The sequence below is a fragment of the Parasteatoda tepidariorum genome, chromosome 2 (assembly GCF_982258835.1).
Source record: "Parasteatoda tepidariorum strain Cologne lab strain chromosome 2, Ptep-v5.0, whole genome shotgun sequence".
Classification (NCBI taxonomy): Eukaryota; Metazoa; Arthropoda; class Arachnida; order Araneae; family Theridiidae; genus Parasteatoda; species Parasteatoda tepidariorum.
In genome coordinates, this window is record NC_141756.1 from 108,480,371 (window position 1) to 108,499,553 (window position 19,183).

At 28.1% G+C, this 19,183-nt stretch overlaps 1 long non-coding RNA gene across 1 annotated transcript; it reads right to left on the minus strand.

The window, feature by feature from the left end:
* Positions 1-6,885: 6,885 nt before the first annotated feature.
* Positions 6,886-18,114, minus strand: LOC147816015 (uncharacterized). Its single transcript, XR_015431563.1, has 2 exons — positions 17,769-18,114; positions 6,886-15,565 (listed from the first exon to the last, which is right to left on the minus strand). It is a non-coding gene; the product is annotated as an uncharacterized LOC147816015 (long non-coding RNA).
* Between the last annotated feature and the right edge of the window lie 1,069 nt (positions 18,115-19,183).

Consider the following 19,183-nt stretch of genomic DNA (forward strand, 5'->3'; position numbering starts at 1 on the left):
AATTACCAGAAAGAGTAAAGAAAAAAGAATTAAGTGTAACAGAAATGCTCTTGAAAATTGCCGCGTTATAATAAAAACGACTATACGAAAGAATTTTTCTTAAAGAGAAAAAAAAGAGAGATAGAAACGAAAACAAAAAACGTTCTTAATTTCTTTTAATGAAAATTTTATGCTGAAAATCTCAGTTTAAATGTTTCATACTGCCATATTTTTTGAAGAAAAAAATCGCTATAAAATAGTTAATTAGTAATGTTCATTAAAAAAATGCTTGTAAAAGGAAAAGTTAACTAAAAAGAAAAACAGAAAAAAATATATTTTTCTTACTTCCTAAAACAAAACTTTTAATACTGAAAATCACAGTTCTATGTTACTGGTTATTCATATTTTAGTACAGGGAAAAGTGATAATAAATTAATAGTATGAGACATTCTGTTAAAATGTTGTGTTATAATGAAATCAGCAAAAATGAAAAAAAAAAATCCTTCTAAATTCTTAGAATTAAAAGAATCGAAAAAATGACGAAATTTACTTATCTGAATACATATATATACATTTTAACAAGAAACCAAAACTTGTGGTTCAATGTAAACTAATCTAATTTCAATTCTTCAAATTTAGTTTTTCCATTTGCCTTCTATATGATAAATTTGCTAGCTATGTGCAGAAACATGGATTTTAAAATTTAAGAAATTTGTGTAAAAACTATATCTCATAATAAACAATACTATATAGTTAAAAATACGATTTTATATTATTCCTTATCATATCTATACAAATTCAAAAAAAAGAAATACTTTTCTAAAAAATATTCTGCTGAATATTTGGCTGATCCTTCGACCAACTAAATTTTTGACGAAAGGGCCAAATACTCGTTACATCCCTAATATAAATGCAATGTTTTTGGAACCTGATAAATTCATAAAGAGGCGAAAAACATGAATTTTTAAACTGCTCACTGTTTGTAGTTTTGATTTCAATTTTTTGTTAGTCAAGTGATCTTTCTCAATTAAAAAAAGAAAACGTTTACTATATAAAAAAAATCGAATAATCAATAAAAATAAATAAAGTACATTACCAAATAAGAATTGGATTTTATTTTGAACAATAACAGTTTTGCTTTTATTTTAGGCTTTTGTTCAAAACTTATGAATTTTGTTCAATTAAAGTATTTAATTTGAATTTGTTGAATTCCATGCCAACTGTAGTGAATTTTTAAAGTTTGAGCAATATCCTTGTATTTGATGTCATTTTAAAGGACATTCGTTGTAATTTATAAATTTAAATGTTATTCTTTGGAGTTATGCATTAGTATAGTAAAATTCATCATGAGTAGCAAGGCTTTATGATTTTGACTTATTTTACCAAAAAAACTGTCTCTTTTAAAGAAGAATAGGTTAATAAAAATATTACGATTTTATATATAGTTTGATTTATATTGTAAAATAAATTGTTCCTGAGTCTAATTATGCAGTGATTACCGTTAAAAAATTTTTTTTCTTATTGTTTAAGTCAAAAATTATCTCAAATATATGTTTGTCCCCTCTGTTACAATTATTCTCCTAAGTTTATTTTATCACTACACAAAAAACCTTTTTACTTAATATTTGGTTTTTACAATGAAGTCCATTAGTACAATCATGTTATGTTATATTTTTAGAGAAAAAAAAATTAAAAATTTTAAAGTTTCTCCTATAACAGAGAGGTCAAAACTAAATCTCCCCTCAGTTACGCAAAATTGACAAGTTGACCATTAAGGAACTGTCATCCTGATTCAATAAGTTTCAATTAGTTCCTCCACTATCAGAGCACACTTTTCATATAAAGATGTGCAATTTTCATTTGACATTGTGCTTAGTTTATAGTTAAAAGTTTTTTAAGCGAGTAATCAGTATGGGGAAAACAGCAGCTGAAAGAATGAGAGAATATAGAACTAGAATGTTCTATATCCTCTCAGATAATTAAAAATATTTGTGAGAAGAAAGATAAAGAATATGAAACAAAAATTTATGATAACAGAAGTATTTTGAAAAAAAAAACTTAGCAGAAAAATAGATAAATTGAAAAAAAAAATGAAGATATGGGAAAAATAAAAATGCACTGATACAAGCAGTAGAAACTGAGGTAGAATATTTTCTTTACAGTATTCTTTAGGCATTGGGGAAATGTATTAAAAAAGCCAACCATCAGAGATGAAAATACGAATTAGCAAAAAAAGCTGAATTCTACATAAACGCAATCAAACATTATGAAATTAATAAATGTATGGAGCTTAAAAAGCTTTGAAAAAGTTGAATTCAGAGTAAAAACTTTCATGTATCTCTAAGAAAACATTATGCTGCATACTCTGTAACCTTACTACCAAAACAAAAGAAATAGCTTAGTAATTGATGAAACAAAAAAGGCTTGTAATAAATTTCTAATAAACTTTCTTACCAGACTTCTGGTAGAGCTGAGTGTATGATTGTCAAAGAAAATGGATAGAAAGTCCACGAAGCCAAATGTGCATCTTGATGGAATTTAATCAAGTAACAAAGCAGATGCATCCAAACATAAAAATTGGCAAATCTAAGTTTGCTGCACTATGACCCATCCATATTTTATGTGTAGATAAAACACCATATAAAATGTGTATGTGCTATTCACAAAAATGTGAATTTACTATTAAAATCATACTTGTTAGCCTAATAACTACATAGAATTACTAAATATAGCGACTTGCGACAATGGCTCAATTGACTTTTTATTTCATAAATGCCGTGTAATAGATAGTTTTGTAACAGTAAAAAGCTCAAGGAAAAAATTTAGTAGCTAATTTTGTTGCCGAAATAACTGAAATTGGGAAAGAAACAAACAATACACCAGTTTTTTTTAAACACGGTCTGGTAAAATAAAATTTTTCAAATATAACTACAAAGATGTAGCACGGTTTTCAATCATAGCAGTGCTGCCAACTCCAACTTTAAATAACCGAAGAGTAACTTATAATAGTGATATTTCATTTTAACTATTTGTCAAATTTGTAAGACCTCCCCTCTGTTACATTCCATGTACTCTGTTATAATGCATTATTTTGACTTAAAAAAATGTGTTTGCAATTTTAAAAATCTTATAATAATTTATTTTACCTTGAAATGTGATAATTTTAAAAAAAGTTACAGGGTCTAAATTTAGGATGCTCTTAATCACAGAATTTAGCATAAATAACACTGCATGTCAAAAATAGGGGATTTCATTTGTCTCCTCTGTAACAAGTACTTTTAATTAACTTGCAATTTAACTATGAAGCTCTTTTATTATTTTATGCCAATTAATTAAACATTAAACCCTAAAGTATCATATTCTAGTAGAATTTTTGTTTTCAAAAATATTTAATATATTTTTTAGAATAAAATACTTGTGTGATTTCCCCTCTGTTACGTTTGGAATTCAACATTTATATTACTTAATTATGTACCAAATTTTTTCCTACTTTCATTCTATGAGCATTGCAGTTTTTTTAATTAGAGTTTATTTTTAAAATGAATTTCTGTATTGCAAAATATGATAAAAAAAGCACTTCTTTTCTCCACTGTTTATTTATTTTGATGAATCTATTTTTGATATGATAAAAATGGCAATTTTTTTTGCCTTAAATTATTAGTTTTTTTTATCTTTTAATGAATTTTAATAATTGAACAACTTTAATTTTCTACAAATATATTACTAAGTTTATTGATAAAAAGAAATAGAACACTAATGTTTAAATAAATATTACTACATTTGCTGTTAACATATCCAAATACATGTGCGGCCCTTCGTTAGTCAGCCTGCTGTGCAAGTGGCCCTTTATTCTAAAAGGTTGTGCACCCCTATTCTAAGAGATTCAGGATGTGCGATTTCGACTTTAAGAAATTAAATTTATTTTTATATTTTTAATCGGCTACACAAACTACCAGATGTTTCATTAAGTGCAATTAAACAATGTTTTATTAAGATATATTTTGTTTAAATTACATAGAATAGCTGTCCCCGTACGTTGCAGAAAAGATGGGATTTTTCTTATAAGAAATTAAATAAATTTTTAAATTTCGAGAAAAAAAGTTGTTTAATTTCAAAGAATTGAACGAATTCCTTGAATTTATGAAAATTTTTCAAAAAGAAAAACACTGAAAATCGGAAGATTTGACAAGTTTAATAAATGTGAAAAAATAAATAAAACTCATTTACGCACTAAATTTAATGCAAAAATATAGATTGAGAAAATGTAAGAAGTAGTTAGTATAACTGCTCAGTAGTATACTAAGTTAGGATGCATTTTTTGTATTAATTTAAAGACCTTGAAAGCAAAAAAAAAACTTACATTTTCATACAAAGGAATTTGAAATTATAACTACTCGATGTATTTTAGGTTTTTTTTTCCAAAAGATATCTCAAACAAATAGAAAAGGGCCAAAAGAAAAGAAGAAAATTGTTTTTTTAAATTTTCAGAATTTAGGAAAAATTAAATTTTTGTTATCAGGAGATGAAACAAATGAATAAATCTAAAAGATAGGTATTGAATGTGTGTGACAGGAAGATAATGCATAAAAAGAAAATACACGAGACACAGTCAAAAAAGTTGATTCACAAACCTTCTGATCCGATTGCATATGTTGTTTGGGATACGATAAGTTATAAGATCACAAGTGTGATAAAATGATAGATTTACAAGCACGGAAGAGAAATTTTAAAAAAATGTGAGAAACTGATATTTAAAAAAATACAAAACGCAACATTCGACTTAAATTGACCACACAAAACTATAGTCACTAAGAAAAAGATTTTGCTAACTGTAGACTGATCTAGTTCAGTCTAGGTAAAATAAAATATGTTATGCATATACGTCAGGAAAATTATTTCAACCATAATACGGTAACTTGAATCTTAACGTGGGTCAAATTTACTTCAACATAACAGATACAAGTTAAATCATTTTTGTTTAAATCACTACTGCATAGAATATAGAACCAATTTATGAGCCTTTATTTTTTTCTACTAAGAAGCTTAATCTTTTTCACTCCCCTGAAAAAACATTTACAAAAGATAATGACAACCACTGATTTATTCGAAACAAAATAAAGACATTTAATTTGGGTTTTTATTGCTAGAATAATGAATGTTCCATAAAAACATCCTCGTGTTAAAAAAAGTAAACTTAATTTAGCAAAGTTATTACATTAAAAATGCTATACATTTTTAAATTCGGTAAGAAAAAAAAACTCCACAATTCTCATTAACTCCACAATTAAACTTATTTTGTGTTTCAAATGTTTGATTTATATCAAGTAAAACAAAAACTTTTCAAATAAATATGCTTTTTACCAACAAAATAATCTGTACTTTATAGATTTGTTTAAAACAATTTTTAAGTGATTTTTCTTAAATTAGGTTAAAATTATGCAAGGTTGTACTAAAAGTAATATTAATAAGAGGCCGTCAACAAAGATGCAAAGACTTGAGAAGATTAATTTCGAGGGAGAGGTAACAAGTACCACATCACACATTTTAGTTCAAATATATTCTAGTGCTTATATTTTTAAAGGTTCCACTTCACTCTTATTTTAATTGCGCTTTTTCTTGTAAATATTAATCTGAATTAAAGCAATACTGTACAAACTATTTTATGCTCTAATTATATTATAACACTTTGTTATTTAAAAGTAAAATGTAATGTGATCTATAAATAAGTTTCTGTATTTCGGGTATATGTTTATCTAATATAGTTTTACTTCTGATAATGGCTTGTGCACTTAGAGAAAAAGGGAGATCAAAGTTATTGAAAAATGTGACATCATGGGCTACCGTTTTATTGCTCATCAAAACAATGAGACATGGCGAATGTCAAATGCGATTAATTTTTTTGAAATTTCTAAAAACTGTCATTGTCAGATTCAGTATACCAAATGTACATAGATTCTATAGTTTGAGAGAATAAAATTGCATTTACAGTTTTATTAGTTGTCAAAACCAGTTGTATGTTTAACAGAAAGCATTTATTCATATAGATCAGAAGAATTAACATAGAAAGCGGTCCAACAACTAAGCAACACAAACTCTTATTTAAGTTCCACAAACACGTTTGATGTTACTTAAATTACAAATACATAGTTAAAACTGCTTTCAAACTAATTTTATAAAAGTAGTAGCAAAACATTTTCAGAACTTCTAAGCGCCGCAAGTGTTCCTAAAACATACTTTCCACTGCTTTACAAGTATTCCTTGATGTAGAAATTAACATTGAATGTGGCTTAAAATTATAGTTCACTTTTTTTTTAGTTTAGGAGTTCAAATTGTGCTACTAGTGTTGATCCATCTAGTTTAAATTTTCCAACTTTTTACATTTTTTCAGATTAAAATTTAGCAATTTCAAAACACAATTTTAGTTATTATTTCAGTAAATTATCGAATTTTAACTATACTATTTGAGCTGCATCTAACAAAGTAGTGAGTAATAACATTTGCATATAACAATGAATGTTGATATTTACTTCCATGTATTTAATGCATATTAAAGATATTCAAAGCCGTACACTAAACTCTTATAGTGAAGCTTGAAGCGTGAAGCTTAAACTCAATAAAATTTTTATGCTTAGTTTGTAAAAGGAAATTTGTCGATATTATGCTAAAGGAAAACACTTTTAAATGTGCAAATTAAAGAATTAGAAGGGTAAAAATTTGTAAATCTAAAGTTTCTAATTGATTCAAATTTCGCAGATTTCCTTAAGTAAATTAGAAATGTGACTTCTCCCTCTAAAAAAATTACTTTATTGATTACTAAATTGTTATTTTGAAAGGACATACTATATGAAACGACACCACGGAAGTAAGATTTCTGAATGTTAAGAAAAACCAGTAAATACACATTAATACATACAAGACTAATTTATTAGTTCCTCATTTTAAATGTACATCAAAACTAAGAAAAAATAGTCACAAATTATAACAGAAATAAACCGCTCACAAATTCCAGGATACATTCAGTACAAGTTCTAATATACAAGACTACCAATGCTTAAAAAATTTCTATAACCAAACAGAGTTCAAACAAAATTTCACATTTGTCAATACAAATTTAGTTATACATGCAACTGTGGTGAGATTTACCACTACTACATATAAATGATCATTTAAGAGAAACTTTAAATTTTAGTTCTTGTAAACTAGTGAACTGTAGTAAAGTTCGTTCAAAAACTAGAATTCGGGGAACAAAAAAAATTCTATTTATATGAATTTCTTTTCTCACTTTTTCTAATTAAACATATTAGATTAGTAAGAATAAATTGCAAGCTTTCTATGCTCATTATAACAAAATTATTTTTATTAAGAGACTAAATTTATTAATTCAGTGAAAAGTGATATTTCGATTGCTTTCCAACTAAAATTTAAAATAAACTATCACTTAATTTATTAATTTCAGTTACTAATTTCATTTTATAAAATTTTCGAGGTTTTAATTATCAATGTTAAACTTTTTAGCCTCGTAATTTTGAATCATACCCAAAAGACAAACGTTTCTCAAACTCTGAAAAAGTCTTGGGTGATAACTTTGGAAAACTAGCCGAACTTTTGTTAAGTCTTAACGTCACATTTAGCAAGGATTCAGCATTTTTAAAAAAACTAGAGTATGAAATGGATAATTGAAACAAAATAAAGTACTGAAAGAAAAAGATACTTCGTACTGGAAACAATTTTTAATTCCATTTGCTATTATAAGCAATTTCCTAAACATTTAATGAAATTATAAAATAAACTTATACAAATTTAAGTTTTCCTCCAGACAGTGATTTACTTTCTATTGAATTTTGGTTCAACACAACATTTATAGGTCGTACATTAATAAGCATAAATCCACAACGAAAAGAACAAACAAGATGTTGAAAATACAAATTAAACATTGACTGAAGGTTAGAATTTGAGTTAGAAACTTATTTACTTTGGATTATGCAACTTAATTCCTTATCAATATTGAATATCCACATTTTTGTTCTTTTATTTTTCTCTATAGCAGGAAATAACATTAATAGAAATTTATAAATTTCAGACTGTTTAAAAAAGAAAAAAAGGTAAATTTGAAAAATTACAATTACGCTGAATCCGTGAGATCAAATTCATGCCTTTTCTTATAAAAGCAGTATTTTAAAGAAAATCTGTAGAAACACTACTAATACTCTATAATCTGTTACACATTCAATATGTAAAGTGCCTCTGAAGAATTGAAGCAACATATGTAAAATCAATGATCTGAATCAGATAAATTTACTTCATTTTGTTTTTTAAAAATTCCTTTCTTATTTAAAAAGGTAAATTACAGGATCCTCATTGAAAGTAAATAAAAGGATCGTTCAAGATTTTTTTTTAAATGTTAGATTTAGAATATATTTTATTCTTATTTTATGCCACAGTTGAGATAAAACTTTCCCGCAATTCAAGCTTTTAAGGCTCAATTTTAATAAAAGTTAATTGAAAGCTCGTATTTAAAGTGACAGTTTGATTTGACAGTTTTGTTTTGAGAAACATCATTAAATACACATAAATACTTACAAGACTAATTTATTGTTTCCTCATTTTAAAAATGCACAGCAAAACTGAGAAAAATTGGCACAAATTATAACATCGAAATAAACAGCTCACAAATTCCGTCATGCATACAGTACAAGTTCTAATATACAGGACTACCAATGAAAAAAATTTCTATTGCCAAACAGAGGTTAAACGAAAATTCACATGTAAATGTTAAATTTAGTTCTACATACAATTTTGATGAAATTTAGCACTACTACATATAAATGATGATTTAAAAGAAAACTTTACAGTTTACAAGAACTAAAATTTAAAGTTCGTTCAAAAACCAGAATTAGGGGAACTACATTAGGGGATTTCCTACTTTTTCGAATTAAACATTAATAAAAATAAATTGCAAGCTTCCCATGCATTAAAACAAAATGATTTTTATTGATTAAATTTATTAATTCAATTCAGTGAAAAGGGATATTTCGATTACTTTACAACTAAAATTTAAAATAATCTCACTTCTTAATTTATTAATTTCAGTTAGTAATTTCATTTTATAAAATTTTCGGGGTTTTAATTATCAATGTTAAACTTTGTAGCTTCGTAATTTTGAATCATACCCAAAAGACAAACGTTTATCAAGCACTGAAATAGTCTTGGGCGATTTTTAACCGAATTTTTGTTAAGTTTTAACGTTACAGTAAAGTTATCCGCATATGCAAATCGACAAAAAAGCAACGAAAATCTCCAATAGGTAGCCTGAGAAGGGGATTCAAGCCCATGATCCCTTTTATCACAGAGTATATTTTACGTTAAGACTGGAGTCTGGGAGAGCCGCAAGCCTAATTCAAATCGACCAGGTCATCATCATCTCTGGGATTTGAATTAGAGTCATCAAACCAAGAGGCAAGCGCTCTATTCCTTGAGCATTTGTTTTCATACTTCTACGAAATATGAAAACACGGCACGAAGCCGAATTGTCCAAAAACAGAAATTTGAATAAGTGAATCGCGAAGTTCCGAAACGGCTGAAAGAGTGAAACACAAAGCAAAAGCGGTAGCGGCCGTCTACCACTTCCGCTTCATGCATCCCATTCTCCCAGTCACTTCAAAACTTCTGATCATTACTTGCAAGATCCTGTTCTATATTGTCCTAACACAGCACGAAGCCGAATTGTCCAAAAACAGAAATTTGAATAAGTATATCGTGAAGTTCCGAAACGGCTGAAAGAGTGTGAAACACAAAGCAAAAGCGGTAGCGGCCGTCTACCACTTTCACTTCATGCATCACATTCTCCCAGTCACTTCAAAACTTCTGATCATTACTTGCAAGTTTCAATTTTTCAATTGTCCTATGTTGCATTAATTCAGCAATTCTCATTTCGGTATGAAAGTCACTAAATTTAGGCTTTCTTTCAACGGAAGAAAAGTTGCTTTCCGTAATAAAAATTTAGGATCTGATAACAGTTTGGCTAACCATTGGAGTTTTTCGCCGTTTCCATTCCATCTAATGCAAATTCTGCGCACTAAAAAAAACTATTACGGGAATTTAACGGGAAACGCATGGTAATTTAAGAGTTACGAAACTGCTATTCATTTCCACTAAAAGTTAAAACAATCCATCTTTCCTTAATTAATCGCAGTAATAGTTAATGACTTTTTCTGAAACTTCTTGTTAAGTAACGCAAAGAAATTTTAATTACTATTTTAGAGACAATCTCTGGGATATAAAGCAGATTTATAGGATTAAATTTTATTAACGTTTATCGGGTCTATTTAGAAATAGAAGCTAATTTAAATGTAGAAAATTCGTTATTTTCGAGAAGAAAAAAAGATTTATAAAGTCCCTTTAAATTTTAGTTCTTTAATTTAACATTTAGAAAGGATTCAGCATTTGAAAAACTAATAGATGAAATGGATAATTTAAACAAAATTAAGTTCCCGCTACTGAAAGAAAAGACTTCGTACTGGAAAACAAGCATCTCAAACCATTGAAAATATTAAGCAATTTCCAAATCACTCAAAGAAAGTACAAAATAAACTTTAATACAAATTATGGTCTTCCTCCAGACAGTAATCTACACATTTTAAACAGAATTTTTGACTACACAACATTTATAGGTCGCACATTAAGAAGCAAAAATTCATAACTAAATGGAGAAAAAAAAAGATGTTGAAAATACAAATTGAACATTGACTGAAAGTTCTAATTTGAGTTGGAAACAGATTACTTTGTATTATACAATTTAATTCCTTATCACTATCGACAATACCCCATTTTCGTTGTATTATCTTTCTTTATAGCAAGGAAAGAACATTAATATAAATTTATAAATTACAGAATGTTTAAAAGTTAAATTTTGAAAAATTACAATTACGCTGAATCCTTCTGATCAAATTCATACCTTTTCTTTTAAAAACAGTATTTTAAAGCAAATCAGTAGAAACTACTATTACACTATAATCTGTTACACATTCAATATGTAAAGTGCCTCAGTTGGAAATTTGAAACGATATGCAAAACCAATGACTGAATCTGATAATTGAACTTCATAATTTCGCTTCTTTTTAAAAAAATCCTTTCTTATTTAATGTAAACTAAATTACATTAATACGTCAAAAAGCCCATTGAAATTAATATTCGAGATTAGATTTTAAATGTGAGATTTAGATAACTTCTACTCTTATTTAGTGCCGCAAACTGAACGAAAACTTTACCGTAATTCCTGCTTTTTCAAGGCTCTGTTTAAGTAAAAGTTAATTGAAAGGTCGTATTTAAAATAACAGTTTATACTTTGACAGTAAAGCTTCTGTTTTGCGGGAAATAGTCAGCACACTTCCCACACTAGTTTCTGAAAAAAACACTGCTTTTCATGCAAAATCAGTGCATGCTCATGTTTGATTTCAAATAAAATTTGATTCCACGTAATAAAATTTTTATAGCAGTACCCAAATACTTATACTTTGCAACCTTTTCTGAAGATACCCGTCACTTTAGCAGAAACTTCAAATTTGAATTAAAAAGAAATTAAAAAACTCATTTAAACCTCGCTCTCAGAAATATGTAAAGGAGAATCCTATATAAATATTGTTCTGTGAAACTGACGTTCGTTCTTTAAGAAAGGCTTATTCCGGATTTTTAGAAATCCGGAAAATTCTACCTATGCATTTCTGGAGATAAAATTTTCGTATTTTTACTAATCTTTGTGAAAACAATGATTGCTGGTTTTTAGGAGAAAAAAAAGTCATAATTAATTTTAGAATTAAACTGAAGTTACGGACTCTTAAGATTGAAATTATGAAATGCAGGCGTCTAAAATTAAGTTCCTTGATGGAAGTAAATTTCTGATCAAAGACAGGGTCTTAACTATTTTAGTTACTTTTCTTCAGCTAATTTTGCATTTTCTTGCTTTAAATTTTGTGCTTAAGATGGTGCTTGCAAGTTTAAAACATAAAATTCCCAGTTTAATATTTTAGTAATACAGAGTTAATTCAAAAATTCTAGACCCATTGATATTATTTAACTTGATATTATGGTTGTACGTGTTTCATTATTCCTAAACTTTTCTAAATTTCGTATGACCAACGACGTAGAAATGTTTGATATTGGAAATCATATCTACAACAAGTCTTTGTTGAAAATAAGAGATCTAAGGAAATTTGCACTTTAAAGAAACAATTTAAGAATAACACATATACTACGACCACAGTGACTAGAATTCCACTTTTTATTTTTCTCAACAAAAAAGCAATCTGAACATATTGAGGCAAATAAGAAATTCAAGTAAATGCTGTTTCAAGGTATGAAGTTAATCTACCAGTAAACTACAGTAGATAATTCAGTACCTTTAAATAAAAATCTAAAATTACAGAATAATTTAACATTCTTACAAATTAAAACTGGTTCAAAATTTGAGATTATCCAACACCATTTATAAAGGCTAGTGATCTAATTTTGACCTAAGCATTTTTAAATAATCAATATTTTAGTCATTTCTAAAAATATTTACTTTAAACTAGATATTGTAACTATATAGTTTGGAAAGGAACAGATAATCTGTTATTCATAATCTTCAGAATTATGAAATTTCAGCAATTTTTATAATTCATTTTCTTTATAATAAGAAATCCGGATTCTAATCCTATGTTAAATTACTATGTTATTCCACGCAAATCAAATCTTATTTTGCTTCTGAAATAAGTTAGTGTTAGCTTTCTGTTAAGGTAAGTTATATGGAGTTACTTGTTAGTAATTTACTCAGAGCGAAATAAGATTTGAATCTCTTCTGAAGAATTAAGAAGCCACTTTATAAGAATTTTAATTTTCATCAAGATTTCCCCCTATTAAATACTTTTACCTGAAACGTAAGGGACGTAAAAATTAAACTTTATGTAGATAAACTGAATATGTTTAGAAACTTAAAAAAACCCAACTAAACATTAAGGGGTCTTGTTAAGATTTTTAAATAAAACGCAATTTTATTTCATCTTTTTCAATCTTCACTTCAAACTTTCCCTTATTTGCAAATATTCTCTTTAGCCACCAAAAGATTTAAAGTTAAACGAAAATATTAAAAATTTATTTACTAACTTAAAACAATTATCCACTTGCAAAGCTTTTCAGGTTCTATTAAATCTTTGAAAACTCTAAAATGAGAGCAAATAAATTTTTAATATGCGTGGAGGTGGAAAAAAGCAAAAACTCCAAGTCACTGTGGTGCTTAGAATAAGGGTAAATCCTGATAATTCTTTAAACGTTTTTAGACAGAATTTTGATTTAAAGATTAATGATCTAGAATATTCTTAAACACGCTTAATTAGCCCTTTCCGAAGCTACGAATTTATATTGAAAACTTTAGTGGTGCAGAACACTAGAAAGTTCGTCCTCAGGCATTACATTGAAAGTAAAGATACTGTAGCTCTTAGTTATTTAATCAGAGGTTGCAAAAAATCGGTGCGTTTAGTTTTACATTTCTAGTGTTTTGTTAAGTATGTCGAATTAGTAATCATTTTTACTAAGTTTCTTCCGATATTTACTTGCGCCCCATATCTATTTTTAGAAGCTGATTACAAGCAAAACATTTTGCTATATCTTAATAAAAAAAGTAAACTAGTTACTAAATAAGTATGTTAGATTATTGAAATTACATAAATACTTTATAAAATACAAAAAAGTTCATTGAAAAATTTATCAAGTGTATTTAAGATCTTTTAAGGATGAATAACCTTTTTAGATTTAGAAGTGAGTCGTATTGAGCAGTGAGTCGCCAAAAAGTCACCGGTGTTTTACGCTGCATTTCATAACTATAAATTATTAAAGAGCTGAATACGTTTGTCACTTGTTTTGGCCTAAATACAAAATGAAAAAGTGCAAATTGGTTTAATGAAAATTCTGCGTCGAAGCGTTAAAAAAGGAGGGGTCTGTTAAAACTAAAATTACTTCGTCGAATCGAAGAAATTTACTACTGCCAACTATTTGGGAAGTCGCAGAAACAAGGAAAACATATAAAGATAATGTTTGAAATTTCCAGATTACAGTAGATTTCTAATCTAAATGATAGAATGTTTCTGCTCTGTTTAAATTATAAACATCTAAATGTTTTAGATCATTTAGTTTAGTCGGACTGATGGTCATTTTTAATATTGAAAATATTAAATAGCCATTATGTAATTTTATAAATGTTAATACTTTATATTCGATTGCCGATTACTCAATATAGATTACAAAAACTGGTTTCTAGCCCTTGGAAAATTTGAATTTTGTTATCCCTTATGGTGAACGTATTTATATGTTGTATTTCTCTATCATTTACTGTTTAATAGTAAGTTTATCTAGTTTTTAAATTTAATATTATTCTATTTTTACAATTTAAGTTTTATCCCTTTAGTTTTTTCCCATTACTTATAACCATTATATTTTACTATTGAATCACAATTTTTAAACTTACTACTCTAATGTAGTAAATTTCCGTTTAATGCACCAATTTATTAATCTGTATCCACATTTAAAAAAAAGAAACAATGCCATATTGAGTTGGAATTTTGGATTTAAGTTAGAGAACCAGTAAATCTAAATTCACTTTTCATAAAAATTTAATTTTTAGAAATTATTTTTACCCAACCTGCATCTTTAAATGCAAAAACATATTAAGCTTTTTATCTTTCCCGTTTCAAGCTCTGAAAACATTTAGATTTGTATTTTTAAAAGAAATTAAAATGTGAGATTTGCAAGCTTTTTAAACTTTTATTTAAACTTATAAATTACTTTGCTTATTCAACTGTCTATGAAGACTGAATTGTTTTAACGTTGAAATTAACATAGATTACAGTTTCAATGCGCCAATTCATATTACTATTCCTTCCAGCATTTATCGTAGAATTAACTAAATAAAGACTTAAACCACTAATATAAGAAACAAATAGAAGTCCAACTTATGATTTTCAGTCAAACTATTTGCAAATTAAAGATTTCATTACTAAAAAGCATTTAAATTTTTTTTAAAAAAAGGCAGATTCAAAATTTTAAAAAGTTACAATTATTTTAAGAGATTTTAACATTAGAATAGATACGGTTTAACAAATTCTTTAACTGTCAGTTATTTGACTTCCTTTTCATTTCTTAACTAGTTCTGAACTGATAAAAAGCATACTGATATGTACATCAAAACAGGAAACAATTAGTTCGAGTTACACATTTGCCTCCGTACTTTATACCGAACTTTATACTGTACAAAAAACATCAACAGAAATAGTATATTTCGAATAAATATTTTGAAACAGATGTCAATTCTCTAAAACAATGTTTCGTACAAAATGTATCAGTACAGAAGCGAAATAATTTTTAAGTTCGAAGAAAAATATAGACTAACTTATTGTAGGGTGTGGCAAAACTTTATTGCAAGTAGACTTCCATGAACTATTGCTCTGTTGTCGTTGCTCTGTCTATTGACGGGAATTTTGATGTACACAGATTTCTGGTAACTCTGACAGAAGAACTAATGACTGCACTCTTGACGAAAATGGTAGTGAAGCTCCTGCTGTAAGAAAAGGACATTCATTATTCACGAAGAAAAACTTAATTCATAGTTTAAAAAATCTTAATTTTAAAAACTTTCTTAAAATTTATCACTATTCCATTGATTTAGCTTAAATTTTGTATTTTAAAGTTTGAGTTTAAAATTAAAAAAGTAAAATTGTTTTTTACCGAATTTTTCAACCACTAGCATATTCAAAGCTACTCGTTATATAAGATTATCTTTTGATACACTATTTTTGAAAACTATTATGCACAAAAAGTTTTCAATTAACTTTACCTATGGTAATGTACCGAAAAGAAAACAAAACAGTAAAAGGATTTTTGAGTATGAGTACCACCCAAATTTAGATTACAAATCTAAAAAAGGTATATTCTAAGAACATAAGTTTGTGTTTAATTTAGCTACCTAATTGTTTAATTATCATATTCATAATTGATTCTTACGAAAAATCACTGTACAAAGTATAATAAGCTCATGTGCAATTATAAGTATATAGCTTTTATAAGCACATTACAATTTAATAAGCACATAGCTTTTATTGAAATAGTTAAAAAAGACACCATTTTCTAATTTTTACTTGTTTGCTCTAAATTTAATTTTTCGAGTGAAAATCTAACTAAAAAACTAACTCAGTGGCGCGACAGCCCATTAAGAGGGCCAAGGCCGACTGTGCCCATCTCAGTTTTCTTGACCTTGGGCTCTGGGGTGCAGGAGCATATGTTCCGGTCAGGTGGTCAGCCGAATGCGGAGCCCCCAGTGTTAGTTCCCAAGCATGCTTGGTACTCATTTTATCGACCCACTGAAGGGATGAAAGGCTGAGTCGGCCTTGCCCGGCCCAAGGATCGAACCAAGGACCTCTGGCACGGCAGCGCGAAGCGCTACCACTCAGCCACCGGGCGTCAGGAGTGAAAATCTCATTTCTAAAAAAACCTGTTCGTTCTATAAAAACCGAAAAAGCCAGTGCTAGATCCAAGAAACAACTTAGTTTAAAAAACTCAAAGAATAGCCACGTCGAGCATTACATTCTTGCAGTATTTTTGAAATATGTCTTATTAAGCGACTCCTTAAAGCGTACAAACGTTGTGCATGAAGGCTATAATTTTACTTAAATCTGACTGTTTTATTTTCTTAATATACTCAATTTTCAACGATATTTTGAATAAAATTTATCACAATTTGTTTTAATGACAGAGTTTTTGATGTGTTTATAAATTCAGGATTCAATGCAAGACGACAACATTAAAGCAATATAAGTTGAACTCAAAAATACAATTCTGAAACAAAATGGCGGCTGAAATATAACGAGCAAAAGTAAAAAAATACAGTACGTTTATATAATTAATATAGCAATGAAAATAAAATAGTTTTCGTAATTTTATATCATAAATGAAAAGCAAATTAAATTTCCGTAGTAATGTTACAAAATAACACGAATTAGAAAATAACGCAAAAACCTGAAGAAAAAAAAACATAGCTTTTGTTTTTCGGTATATTTAGTCCACCTTTGCAATACGGGCAAAATGGGTCATGTTTTCTCGAAAGAAGAAACATCAAAGAAGACAAAAAAAAAAAAAAAGTTTAGCTAATTATCTCGTGGAACTAAGTTTCGAAAGTCAATCAAACATTGTAAAATGTCAAATGATAAGATATAAACTATAAGTTTGTCAAGAGTATTAACTTATCCAACAAATTGAAAAATTGTATTATAATTTAACACTAACTAATTACTCTGATAAAAATGTAACAGTAAAATAAAATTCCTATATATATATTTCTGAAATAAAAATTTAAAAGTTACTTTTAAAACAATTTTTGTTAACATATTTTTCATTAAATTGTACTCTCGTCAATCCAAAAAGTAAATTACAATCTTTGGAATGATTATGAATACTTAATTTGGGTGATATTAAAACTGCCTACACACATTCTGGTTGAAAATTAATTTTTTTCTTTTGGCCAAAAAATCATTGTCTTCTGGCCCACAGTGCAACGTAGAGCTTTATAGTCTATTGTCTTTTCTCATCGTCTTCTAACTTAGAATTTTTTTGTAATATTCAGCTATGTATTTTAAAGTTGCCTATTAGTAAAACGGCCTCAGTGAGAAAAATAAATGAAGACAACGATTCAGTAAATTATTTAAATTATCATTTAAACAAAAACGCGAAAAGTTTTTTGAAAATAATTAATTGAATATATCACTTACCGGAAAAGGATGCTGTTGAAATATGCATTCGCACTGGCAAATTTTAAATTACATCTGCGATCTGGAAGATCCAACGGAATATTCGATTTAGGATAAATTGTCCGATTTCTTTTCATTTTTGAAACTATATAAAGTTCGATCAAAACCACTAATCTCAAATATAAGTACACCATATACATTGAATATAAAAAAACGTCAAAATTACAGTATATAACTACAACCATTTGTTAGAAAAAATAACAATTTCGATGGAAAATTCCAGACACTCACAACCTGGTCGCAAAACCTTAGGACAGAGGAACAAACTCTCGACTTCGGACATATATATACTCCATAAAAATGCCGATAACGATTATTTTAGACAAAAATTTAAATTTGAAAAGGGGCCTCCCTAGCCGAGTGGTATCACCCGCAATAGGCTGTGCGAATCGTGAAGGTTTCAGGTTCGTAACCCTGAATGTATTCTTCGTGATATGCTTCAAGCATCACTGGTTGCGATCAGTGTTCGGGTGGGTGACCACTTGGATCAGTCTGTGTAGGGACCGAGGGTGTGCGGTATTGGTCCTCGTTAAACTGTTCTACCGTAAAGTGCTCGACTTTGCGTGCATGTCATCGGGCTACCGAAGAGAGAGGGCCATCCCCTCTGCAAAGGATCAAAATTGGGATGGCATGTCTTAGGATCATTCTCAGGGATGTTTCCCAGACCGTCGCCAATCGCCTATTGTGCAGCTCTAGTGCGACGTAAAATAACTACAACAACAATCTAAACAATTTCTATCAAATCCTTTTTATTTGTCTTTAAGGACAACATAGTGATGTCCTTCACTAAACTGTTTTATCTGTCCTTCTACTTGATAAAGGTTTATAAGCCTAAATAGAACACAACACAAGTCTTCAAATGTATGTAATTTCAATCCCATCCGCAGAGGATCAAAATTGTGATGGCGTGTCTTCGGATCATCCTCCGGGATGTTTCCCAGACCGTCGCCAATAGCCCATTGTGAAGCTCCAGTGCGACGTAAATTAACAACAACAATAAGTATGTAATTTCAATAAAGCAACACCGAAATGGCCGAGAGTTCTAGAAGGTCAGTTTCCCGAAATTGCAGCAAGGAGTATTATATTCATTGTTCTACAGCAGAAGTTTTGCTAACTACAAATGTTCTGTGAGTTTCGTCAAAAATAATTAAACAACTCTCATTTCTTAATTTATGATAATTTTTTTGAGGAACATTTCGTTTTATTTTGTAAACAAAATTTACAAAAACAGAAATCCTTAATAGTTAATACCTAATTACTGATTTTATTTATTTTTAGTTACACATTTAAGCAACATAATATATATATATATATATATATATATATATATATATATATATATATATATATATATATATATATATATATATATATAT